The following is a 13,477-nucleotide window of genomic DNA, read 5'->3' as shown; positions in this document are numbered from 1 at the left end:
CTGCAGTATTATTTATGTTACTATTGCATGTCAGCCCTTGGGCCTAAACAACCTAAACCTGAACTGCAATATTCACACTCTTACAGTAACTTACAGGCCAAGATTGAGCTTAGTACTGGATGTAATCTTGACCATTGATGATGAATTGGACACATGTCATCTTCTGCAACTAGCAAAACACAAGAAGAATAGGGATGAGAAAAACAGACAATCAGTACTTACAAAATATATATATATATATATATACATATATGTTAGGTAAAACGGCAGCAGAAGAAGCTGCCAAAGGTTGTATACAGTGCTACATTCTTAGAAAACTCAAACCCTGAAACTGAACATTTCCAAATCTTAGAAGTTAGAAGTAAAACCTAAGCTTAGGGTTTAGATGGCTATTAAGGACATGTTAGTATACAGTCTTACATTCTTAGATGTCTCATCACCATCACCGTGGGAATCACAGACTTTCAAGTTTCAACAATTACTTTACGAAAGTCACCACTTTCCAATGTCTTCTTGACTTATGAAAGACTACCTTTCCGTCCTTCCATACTTCAAGAAAGACTCTACTCTCTAGGGGAAAGAGGCTTCTTAGGGTTTAGGGAAACGCCATTAGCCCAGGGGGTACTTGAACTTGACGACTTCCTGGATCAAGTAGAGTAGTACACACTACACGGTGCACAGTGCAGGCGATTAGAGACACATGTGACCCCAAAAGGGATCAATTATTCATGGAAAAAGTTGTGGCCATAATGCATCTTTAGAGGAAGAAGACATCAAATAAGACCAAATTGAGTCCTTACACAACCAATCAACACCATCCAATGCCACTGCCAGTCTCTAAAACCAAGGTGAAAACAATGGCAAACCAACAAGATTTCCACTTTATGTGAACAAAGTCAAAAAAGATCCAATTTTCCCAATAGGCTAAAGCAGTTTCTCCTGTGTGACTGCACCATTTCCAATATTCACCCACCAAAATTATCAACTTTATGAATCATCAAAGTAAAACCTAAAATAATTCATTCAATTCTTTGGTTCTCATTCAATCATGTCTAATCTCCTAACTTTTGGTGGGGGAGAGAGAATAATTAAGTCAAACCAGCCTTAGTTTTGTTTGGTAGATTCCTAGCAAACAAAACTGGTTTGAAATTTGAAATGGAGCTTTACCTGACTCAGCGTTTTTGCCAAACCCACGTCAAGATCAGAGGCTATTTATTATGTATAACAGTCCGGATAGAGAGGAATCCATGGCGTCTTTCTGACGTTCTGTGTTGTCCTGTAGAGTCTGTAATCTGTACTGTAGGTTACTGTTTTGCTCTTATTATTATGGAGAGAGAGAGAGAGAGAGAGAGAGAGAGACTCACAGACTGTCACTGTTGGGCTGTGGAGTAATTTTGATGTTCTTGGTTTTGCATGAATCATCCCCACGTGTTGTCCACATGTGTCCTCTCTTACCCATGCTTTCAGTAACTTGATTCCTTTCTATTTCTTTGTGTACTGTCCCTCAGTTCTGATTGAATGACGAAAGATGGGATAGAAAATAGAAATCCCATTAAAGCAAGAGAAAATTTGCAGGTTTCATCTCATTCATCAATGTCTTCATTCTTGAATAGTTGGAGCACATAATTAAATAAGAGAATATCAGCAATTATGAGTAATAACTAAGAAACCCATCCAATGTTCAACCCAAAACCAAAAAATGGTTGCATCTGAAACAAATGGAGTAAACAAAGAAAGACAGAAAGGAAGAGATGAGGAGAAAAGAAAGATCCTTTCCAGCTTAGGTGCTTCCCATAACTCGACTCCGATACCAATTGCTGGAATTCATTGTAACACAGATTTATAATAACTATGTTTTGAAATAAGATGATACAATGAGAGAGAAGAACACATTCATTTACCTGAAATGATCTCTGGATAGATCTTATTCTTTTCTCTTTGCTTTAAGCAAGAAACATGAAATAGTGTCAGCATCCACTTTACAAAAGCTGATGATATGGAAAAGATGGGCTGCTATGGAATGGAAAAAGGGAATAAAAACGAAGAACAAAATAAAGGAAGATCTTCGAAGGAAGTTGAAAGATCTTTGCCTAGAGCTCAGAGCATATTACATTCGATCCTAGAAACCCATTATTCGATGACCCTCTTTCTATCTCTTTTCCATCTTTCATATTCATCCATACATGAAATATAGATTCTTCTGAAGAATAAAGCACAAGTTTATGTTTACCCAAAACAAAAAGAGAAAGGAAAAGGAAATTTAAAAAAAAAAAATAATAATAATAATAATAATAAAAAGAAAAGAAAGAAAGAGGGTAGAGATTACATAGTTTTGCAAAAGTTAAGGTTCAATAGACACCACTCAAACAGCATCAGAACAGATGTACAAAGAATAACGACAATAATTAAGCATGGTAATACCAATGGGTTTGGTAGGCTAGTAGTGAAAATGCTTCCAATCCATCATCGCTCGGTCACTTACTTACGGGACTTGTTCTAGGGCTATGATCACTACATGGAGCACTCTTTTTTGCTTAACAAAAGAAAAGTAAAGCATGGTAACGAAAGATTTGCTACCCTCCAAGGCTAACCTGTTTTGGCATGGAAGATATTTCAGGTATGTGTGGCTTAGGGAAAAGCCAGGATCTCCACCTGAAATCCTGAAAAGGATGTGCTTATATAAAAAAAAAAAAAGGGGCTGTGTTTCTGAAGAAGAAAATGAAAGAAATCCATAGTTTCAGAGGCGGATCTGAAAATAGCAGAAACGGACAGATCAGATGCCCAAAACCCATCATGAAGAAGAAGCCACCCAATGATGAACCAGAAAAGAGTTTGGGGTCTGGAAATCTCTGGACTGACAAAAATTATAAAAAGGAAGCAATGATGAAAACCTTTCCCCAATAGTCAGAAAAAGGAGGTTAAGCAAAGCAGTCAAAACATTTCATCATTACACCAATATTATTCTCATGCTCATACCTCATAACTACCTTAAATTTCCCTAGAAATATAGTAACCCCCATGAACGAAGAAAAGATAGCAGAACTTAAAGAACCCACCTGAGGAAACCAGATCCAACCTTTCGATCAAGCTATTAATTGAGAACCTAACGGAGAGGATGATCGGCGTAGATGGAAGTAATAATTGAGGGGAATGAAGCCTGGTCCGACGACACTTACACTCAGAGAGATCTATGCATCGTCGATCTCAATCGTCTGTGTTGGTGGCCTCGAGCCAGACAACATTCCCCTCAAACAGAAAACTTCCTTCTCTCTCTCTCGCTCTAAAATCCACAAGGACTCGCAACTCAGAACCCACTCCCCTTTTCTCTTCCTAGCTCCAGGAGTAGAGAAGAGAAGAGATGAGAGACGAAGTTGTATGTGTGATGACGATGAAGAGAGTGATCTGGTGCGTGGAGTTATAAGAGGAGAGGGTGGAAGGAGGAGAACTAAGGAGAAAGAGATAGGGAGAAAGGTTCGATCAGGAAAGACGACGTAAAAAGACAAAACAGGGCAGCACTCCCGACCCCACAGCTTGGAATTGCTTCCAGAAATGACCACGACCCATGCATTACTCAATGCACTCACACACATCGCATCTTTCTACATACGCGATTCAAACTCCTTCCTCCACCGTCCAATTACAATGATCTGTAACTCTTCCATGACTACACCATAAACACTATAATTTTGATGACAGATTAGGGTGGAAAGGAATCTAACAAAACAAAACCCTAGAAATGAGTCAGTAGAGTTGTTGAGTTATTGAGCGGCCCGATAACTGCCCCACCAAAAACAAAATATTAGTCCAGTTTTCTCCCTGGTTTTACTGCTTTTATACTGACTGATTAAATTAATTAATTAATTATTAGATAAATGGAATAGCCCAAACAGCAAAGTTAAGAACTAATCTCTCTCTCTCTAAACTAAATGAGACATGAAGGGGAGGAGAGGACGGTCCTCGTTTGCAGCGTTTGGTTTTACGCTCGGTGAGGGATTCAAGACGACGACCGACAGATAGGGTCAGGGCCCGTCACCTCTCTCTCTCTCTCTCTCTCTCTCTAGAGTTATAATGACAGCTACACAGTGGTACAGTGAAACAGTGACTGTCAGGATTTCCTCAACTGTTGTCGAACAATTACTCGCACCTTTTTTATCTGTTTCACACCATCTCTTACGGTTACGCTCTCTCTCTCTCTCTCTCTCCTTTCCGTTCGACACGGGATAAGTTCTTCCGGACCTCCGGTAACGAAAGAGAGACAAAAATGGCCCTTCAGGATTGTGGAGCATAACTGTCATTTACCCAATTCAGTAGTTCCAAACTTTATGGGTTGTGGGTCTTGTAGTTCACGGCTAAAGGACCACCACTAGGGGGGCGTTCAATCGTTCGGGGCGGGCCTGGCGGGTCTTAATCGATCTCTTAAATAAGGTAAAATACCAATAAAACCTTAAATGTGTCTTAAATGATCTTTTATTGTCTTAGATTAATTTTTTTTAATATATTCTATTAAATTATCAACAATTTAGAAAATATATTACACTTAAATTATATTGAATAATTGATAAAAATATTAGAGTATACTTTATTCTATTATAAAAAAAAAAAAAAAAGGTTGGGCTAAATGTGTCAGCTTGAGTCGGGCTTGTAAACGTTGAACTGGTTGGGCACCTATCAGTTTTACCCCTTACTTCATGTACTACCTATTTATAAGCGGATCAAACTTATCAATCAAGATCATTGAGTAATTGGATGGAATCGTCAAAACATGCCCAAGCCCTAATTTTTCACCAGATGATCCAGTCAGGATTGGCCAATCCAATCCCGATTCTTGTCTCCAGTGCAAAACATTCTTTTGATCCCGAATCCAATTGATCTAGCAATCCAACTTGTATGATCCAGATTCTTGGAACGTTGTCTTTATTACCATAATAAAATGGTTCAGACATCTAGGCACAGTGTACATAATATATTATGTTTTTCATGCGCATTGAGGAGACAATTTCTTCATCCACAGGCTCTAGTGACTGGATGGTATTATGTATAAAATCAACCCACCAATACGTGGCAGACACGTGATAGAAAAATCAATCCCAAATCAAGGTTACATTAAGTCACCGTAACACTATTGGGATTTTCCATAAAAGTAACAGTCAGGGACAAAACTTTCATTTTATGTTTTCCATAACACTCTACTATTTCTAGGGATGTAAATGGATGCTGAAAATTGTATTCAATGATCCTGTTAGCAAGATCATTGAGTAATTGGCGGAATCAGTCAAAACATACCAAATCCTAATTTGTATCGAATGATCCAAAAGTGTTGGAGTTAGGATCGACCAGTCCAATCCAAATTCTTGTCATCAGTGCAAATGTTCTTTCAATCTCAATTCCAATTGATCCAGCATTCCATCTTGTATGATCCAGATTCTTGGAACCTATTTTTATTACCATAATTAAATGGTTCTGGACATCTAGCCACCAGTGTACATAATATGTTATGTTCTTCACGCATGTTGAAGAGACAATCTTTTCATCCATAGGCTTTAGTGATTGATTGTATTACACATAAAATCAGCCCACAATGGGTGGCAGACACATGATAGAAAATCAATCCCAAATCAGGATTACGACAAAGTCACCGTAATACTATTGGGATTTTTTTGTAAAATTGACTACCAGGGACAAAACTTTCGTTTTACCTTTTCTATTAACTCTACATAATGCTAGGGATGTAAATGGATAGCTACAACAAATCTGTATTCAATCCGTGTTCGAATTTTTTTAGGAGGTTTCTGAACAATTTCAGAATCTGTCTGAATGATAATTGGATTTGGATTCAAATATTTCTGTTTGGAGGATAGTATCCGACTAATTAACTATCGAATTGTAAAATGTGATTAATTTAAATACTTTTTAAAGACATACAATATATTATTATATTACTCTTATTATGAACACTTTTATAAAGATATTTTGATAATATATCTAATCCTAAAGTATATATAATCCATTAATCCACCGTCTGTCAACGAATAAAATGGCACCTTTTTAAGAATGAGCACTGGGTAGTAATTTATTTTCGAAGTTGAAATTCCCTAGCTAATTGATATATGTTGGATTGATTTACTAGTCGGATAGATTTCTGTATCAGAAAATATTTGGATATCTGATAAACTCTCAGATTTCAGATATGGTATTAGTTTTTAAAATTCCATTTTATATCGGATCCAATTTATAAATGTCATTTTGTAAATAGATTCAGATTCAGATTTAGATTCGGATTCGGATTTAGATTCAGAATCAGATTCGGATAGTAGTGAATCCAAGCCAAATCTGATTCATTTACATCCCTAACTACTACTCGTTCAGATCATCGCTTTTATTACTGTTGTTGCTGGATTTCTGACTTTATGAGCATCAGAGATTTACTCTTTGAGTCCCCTCCAACCCACTCTTTTGCCAAGTTCTTGCTTCTTGGTGTGTAAGACTGTAAGTGATAGCACGGAGTGTCAATTCAGATTTCTAAAGCAACAGATGGAACTTTGGAAATAATGGAAGGGTTTTTCAAATCTATAATAGGGAGAAGAGAAAATAAAAACACCCCAAACGCTATGCGCTAGTTTCTCTTCAATCGCTGTGGAGAAAATTAAACTTAAGCCGCCCCTATTGATTTTTCCATATAAAGCATGGATTAACCACACTTACTTATTGTATATTTTCCTAATGATATAAGATTAAGAAATCCTGTGGGCTTTGGGTGAGAAGGAGAAATGGACGTATATGAATGATTGATTAATTGGTCGTACGTTATGACAAAGATAGGTCAATGTGGAGGTGCCCCTTTTCACAAGTCATAGCCCCAGTTTCTCATTTTTATTTTTTTCCACTGCACATATACAATAATTAGATAAAGTGAATTGGAAAAGAAAACTTGAGGTGTATAGTCAAAAGACAAGTTCCCATATTTCTTCCTTAGATGATATGCCTTCTTCAAGTAAATCACTATATCCATAAGTTTGAAACTGGAGTGTGACATGCTAAAGTACAAGTTGTAGACCTTCAATTATTCTCAATTTCCATAATAATTTTACTATTTATGTATTAGCTGTTTTTTGAAATCACCATTATTTACTACTTAATAAAGGATCCCAATTTCATAATATCTTTACATCTTCAACTATTGGTCTTGCTAAGACAATTATGATAAAAGGAGTCACTTTTGGCAAAGCTTTGACTTGTTATTTGTTGTGTCCTTTAGGTAATTAAGGTTATCTAAACATTAGCATAGAGAAAGTATCATTAATGCATACAAATTGTTGGAGAAAGATTACATAAAATTTTTAATTTAATAAAAAAAAAATTTAATTGACAATGAGAGAAGAAGAAAGTAAAAGGGAAAAATCATTGACCCCACCTATTGCCATTTGAAACACATAAAAGGGTATCCTTCTTTTTTTTTTTTTTTTTCTTTTCTCAAAAACAAAAGGAACAAGTGTTGAGTGTTGATCGTACATATAATGGAGCAAGAATTCATATACAATCAATTCAAAGTCCGACAAAAGAGTAGGAAATCAAGAGACTGATCAACTAACTCTAGGTTGAGTGCCCAAGGGGGAAAAAATAAAAAATAAAAAATAAAAATCTAGGTTTTTTGCATCAGACTTTTGAAAAAAAAAAACAACTTAGGCTAGGTGGTACTATAATGGCTTGGGCTAAATCTTGCCCAAACATGACCAAGCGGTGTAAAATAAGTAGATTGGATATCGTCTCTCTCTCTCACACACACAAGAGTGAGAGCAAGACCAGGCATGAAACATCCATCATGCATAAAAAATGAGAAAAACCACTTCATGTTGATGGCGACCTCGAACCTCTTAAATTGCTGGCTAACTTACTTGGCATTTGGCAAGGATCTGTCTTGGTTGTAGCAAGGTCATGGAATCGAATAAGAAGCAATTTTGATATTGGACAATTTTTCTGAACCTTTAAATTTATATGGAGTCAGAATGAAAATGCTACACTTGGTGGATTTGATTTTTTTTTTTTTTTTTTTTTGTATGTGTGACATTTATTCAATCGGCACCTTTATCCTACTATAGTAAAAAGATCCTCTCCAAATTGTTGTGACGCCCTATGAGGCATTTGACAACTGAGGGTGCGACATGTCTCCATGTATTGAGGTGTGTGTCCAAATCCTTCCAGAAGTCGAATGCTTCATTGGTCGTCCCAACCATAGTTAGCAAAAGTGGGAACCACAAAAAGACAGAAACAAACTGTATAGGTTTTAAATAATAAAAAAGTTTGAATAATACGGTCAAATAAAAAGTTTGAAAAAAAAAAAAAAAGAAATAAAGAAAGAAAAAAAGAAAGAAAGAAAGAAAGAAAGAAAAAGATATTACATGAATACAAATTAATGTTCAAAACATAAATACCAACATCTAATGTTCAAAACAACTACGATATCCAACATCAATGCATATATATCCCATGTCTCATTATAAGTTCTAAGTCATATAATTGACTATCATTCAACACCAATTCTAAATTCATACACCACACATGTCCAAAGTCGTATTGAGCAATGTGGCTTGGCTATGATGTTGTTCATTGTTGTCAACATAGTCAACACACTCTTAGAGTGATGTATATTCAGTTTGACTTGAGAGTCATCACTTTAGAAACATTTTTAAGCAAATGCATCAGTTTGTAGCTCAAATTAATGATTCACGGATTGATATTGAGTTGAAGGTGATATCACGAAAAATATAGGCGATTGAGTTAGCTTCAAGTTGCGAAAGAATCAGGTCGATCAGAGTTGTGAGAGAGAGATATGGTTAATTAAGTAGACATTATGTTTAACAAGTTTAGTCTTAAAAAACTCCAAAAAAGGGGGAACATGTTTAGAACGGGAATGCTTTCCGTTTGCAGTTTTTTTCTATATCTTTGAGAAGCATATGACAAAATATGTTTCAAATGGTAAAAAACGAAATTGAGTTTTTCGTTTTAAATTGGTTTTTGCTAATAATACTCCCAACTGCTGGAGAGGATATGGATCCCATAATATATCGATGATACTTTAGAAGAAGAGTCTATAGACAATTCGGGAGAGGATGCCTCAGGATTAGTATACAAGGAGAATCAAATGGGCAAGGAGAAAGAGAAAGTGTGAGATAAATGCCACACGATCAGTTACCATTCTCTTGCCCATATAATATTAATAAAGTTGTAATAACCGAGTTCTCCCACACCCACAGTCAACCCGAGGAGTTGGAATGGTGTTCAAAATGTATCAAGAAAAAGTGAGGACTAAGGTATTATCGACTTTGTATAATAGAATATGGATCAAGTTCATGTACAAGAACAATCTCGTATCTCATTGGACCATGGATTTGGAATCTATTAAATAAAGAGAGAGAAAATAGATTCCAAATCCACGGACCCAAGACGTACGAGATTGTTCTCGTATGTGAACCTGATCCGATCTTTGTATAATAGGGGGTGTAGAAAAAAATAGGTGAAGTTCACATTTCAGTTTTGATCAGGCCATTTGATCAATCCGGTTGGTTCGGATTATTTACCCATGTCGAAGAACCCAATTTCAAAACAGCCTAATAAGGATATGATCCGGTTTTTTTCAGTCGGTTCTCATTGGTTCAACCGGTCTGGTTTCTCATGGAAGTAGTTTGGTGATTGGGGTGGTCTATGTAATGACAAAAGAACCCACCATTGCAGTCACGAAGGAACTGCTCCAATACGACGATGATCTGAGGGCGAGGGTGAAGGAAGAGAGCCCCCTATTTCTCCGCTGTTCTCTTCATTCCAACAACGATTACCTTCTTCGTCGTTTCTATTGGGAAAATTCCCATTCCTAGCTAGCAGGGCCCAGGTGCTAAAATTCTGTGTCTAGACTCTAGACCTCTCTGTAGTAGAAAACTTCTACTGTTTCTAATAGGTGATGGATTCTTGCTGCTACTGATACCACCATAGAAGAAGGATTGACTAATATACAGTAGATTAAGTCCTCCTCCTCCCGTAACAATTGCTGACAGACATGATCATCATCATCATCATCTCATTCGTCTCTGGGCTCACACAGTACATTAGGGTCCCCTCAAGGCTCAAACAGTGTTTCAGATGGAGTTGTAGTGAGTGAGTGTGACAAACGGAGAAGACGATACGTGCTCCAGTCATCAATGCTTCTCTTTGTTTTTAAAATAGCCTCGAAAATGGAGACGATAGAGAAAACATAACTGATAGAGCAATTCGACACACACACACACAACAACACGTAAATGTCAAGTCCCCTTCAACACCCCAAACCCCAACGCATCAGCTTTGTCGTCATTTTAAATTGCTTCACCATTCAGTAAAACTAGTTAAAAAATTTGTATGAAAAATGGGATTAATCTCTTTGGAATCATATGATATGTTGAGGGTTTGTCTCTATTTTAATCATAACTTGGGAAGATAAAAAAAAAATGGAAATTAAAGAAGACCCAGGACCACCCATCTCTCACGTCCTTACTTGCTTGGTTCTTGCTTCTTCTGCCCGGATTCCATCACCATCACCTTACCTGTCCCAACACCCTCTCTCTCGATCTCTCTTTCTCTTAAATAACCTCAGGAGTAGTTGAAAAGAGAGAAAAGGCAACAGACCTTTCGTGGTAGGTTTTTGCTACATATTATATTAAATAGGGTTATGTTTCAAGTTTCAACAGGTTTGATTGAGAAATCATATTACTGTATAAGACAGACTGCACACACACGTAGGATGGTACCTCGTGTTCCGTTTTCTGATTGCTTTAATCATCATCTTTAAATTCTTTCTTCTCACCCCATTGGGTTCAGGAGGTCTCTTAAGGTTAATGATTTTTTTTTTTAAAAGGGAAAGAATTTTATTTGGGGGAGAGAAGAAGAAAAGGACCAAACCCTTATACATGAGTTGTGGAAGGAAGCTTACAAAAGAAGTGCAAGAACAAAACTAGAGAAAGGAAGTTGCACCAAACAAAGAAAACACACAACTGCAGCTACAAGCTTGTGTATGTTCTTATTGTTTTTGGTATTTATGGAAGTGGATGTCAAACGCCCAAATTCATATATAGCTTATCTTCTGAGTTTGGATGCTCATTCAAAAGTCTCAATTCTAACATGCCAATTAGATCATTTGGCTCCAAGGGGTTAGTGAAGTTGCTTTGGAGGGGACACGATAATCCGCATCAAGAAGCGAGATCTCGTGATCAAACCTTCGTCATTACACCTAATTGCTTGGGGCCATCATGCTAGAGTTTCCATCTCGGACTAATCCGATCCTGTATAAGCAGTATCAGAGTGACCCCAAGGACTAGTCGGGTCAAAGATCCAGACACCCTGGGTATAAAAAAAAAAAAGATCACTTGCATTAAATAAAGGGAGAGGCCGGTTCTTAATTTCTTATGCCACGGAGTGTGGGGAGGAATCTGCACACCATTCCAATGGCTGTCCTAAAAAAGATATCATATTTCGGAGTAGGAGAGTAATGAAAGAGAAGGTCTAAATGCCGAAATAAGTCACACAAGACCCGATTAAGTCACTTGAGACATTCAAAAAAGTTTTTATAAAAGAGAGTGATCTCTTAACAAGCAGGGTGGGGAGCCAGCTAAGTTCATCAATAGGAGGTGATCAAGAGGAGAAAGTGAGTCAAGAAGAGAGAGAGAAGGGGAAAGCTAGCGTAGCCTATGTCGGCAAATCAAAGACCATCTCTCCTATCATAATGGTTTTAAAATTTACAGATAATCATTTTGATTTCTTCAAACAACTTTAAAAATCCTTTCATAGTGTAGGGAAATTGCTGCCAATTAAATTTCTTTTCCTTTTCATTCAATTTTTCACCATTACCACCAAAGAATAGGGTGAGTAACTCGGGTTGTGTTTAGTTTGAATTCTTAAAATGCAATCTACGTCGATAATGCATTTTAAAAAATCATACCATACACAACCTTAATTTCAAAACATCCAGTAACAATCCAAGTAATAATCCACATGCGTTTTGAGCTGTTTGTTTTATGAGAACAAAAATCAACCTGGAATTGCCAAACATAATTCCACTCCCAAATGGCATTAAATGAGTACACCAGAGAGGAGCATCTGAATTGAAAGCCTGAACAAGCCAGTCAGAAACTCTACTTCAAACTCTGAACCTTGAAACCAGGACTTGGTAGTCCCAATAGACAAGGAAAATTTCATTAAATATCTGAGGCTGGAACTTAAGGAGTTATATGGGTTGAAACTTTACCCTCCTGAGCCTGAAGTTGGAATGGGCATAGCTTTGCCCCAAGCTCATTCTTTAGGCCCAAAATTGAAGCCCATTCGAGTGTGGAAAACACCTTGGGTCCTTGGCTAAGACCGAAGTCAACATGCAAAGGAAACACATTTTGGGAAATTCCAATCATGGATTTAGTTCACGATATCGATGACATTATCACCACCACTACTGATACGTATTGGCCCGATCCTATATTAAAACACAATTTTTCTGTGAAAAAAAAAAGAAAGAAGAGTGATAACCGTACTGTACCATGCCTATCTGTATCGATCAGATACTAGTATCAGTCACAATTGATACCAATATGAATCAATCGACAGAGCCAACCCGACAGATCCCTAAAACCATGTGACCATTCCAGGTATGTGTATAAATTTGAGCAAGGAACAAACTGGGCCGTAAACTCTGGACAGATTCTACTATGCCAACCCAATGGTAGCTTGGTGGGCTGTGGGCCTTGATTCACATATTGGTTAAATTCCTTCTTTTTTTTAAAAAAAGTTGAAAACAATGGCGTGTAGGGACTGTTTTTGATTGGTTTGCTCAATCCCTACCCCCACGTAAAGAGAAAAGTAAGAATCATCCATCATTGCCATCAGCCGTATAGAAACAAAAATTTGAGAGACAAGTCACTGTCCAATTCCACAAGCCCAAGGCCCAACTCATCTCTCTTTTGCTTAAAAGGAAACTAAAGTTTCAGTATTGAATACTTATCTGCTGATCTGTACCGTGGACAATTTGCTTACTTATTACTTGAAAGCTTCTATGCCACTCCACCGGTTGGGAGGCACTTGGGTGCATGCTTTGATGCTATCAATCGAATTTGATTTGAATTGGAGGGAATGATGCACAGGAGAGAATTTTGTTTAGATCGATTATATTGAACCAATTTGAGATCAAAAGTCATATTTTCATTCTTGGTGTCCAAGTTATAGTCAGGATGAGCCATGCATGTGTTAAATTTCACGCATCTGATTTAATTCATGCAACTATCAATAGATCAATCAATTAAGTTTCACACATATGTGGGTTGCCAAATGATTAGGACAAATTAAGAATTACATGAATAAATACATGATCTTAGGTTCGATTTCTCATCTATGCATTTATTGATCTTTTCACCACTCCGTAATGCAGGATGAGATTATAATCTTTCTACGCAGGATGAGGAGGAGCCAA

At 37.1% G+C, this 13,477-nt stretch overlaps 1 long non-coding RNA gene across 1 annotated transcript; it reads right to left on the bottom strand.

Moving 5' to 3' along the window:
• Positions 1-254: 254 nt before the first annotated feature.
• Positions 255-3,418, bottom strand: LOC122081659. The gene is made up of 2 exons (XR_006141156.1): positions 1,365-3,418; positions 255-1,292 (listed from the first exon to the last, which is right to left on the bottom strand). It is a non-coding gene; the product is annotated as an uncharacterized LOC122081659 (long non-coding RNA).
• Positions 3,419-13,477: the final 10,059 nt, after the last annotated feature.

The sequence above is a fragment of the Macadamia integrifolia genome, chromosome 6 (genome assembly GCF_013358625.1).
Source record: "Macadamia integrifolia cultivar HAES 741 chromosome 6, SCU_Mint_v3, whole genome shotgun sequence".
Lineage (NCBI taxonomy): Eukaryota > Viridiplantae > Streptophyta > Magnoliopsida > Proteales > Proteaceae > Macadamia > Macadamia integrifolia.
This window is presented reverse-complemented; position numbering and strand designations above follow the sequence as displayed.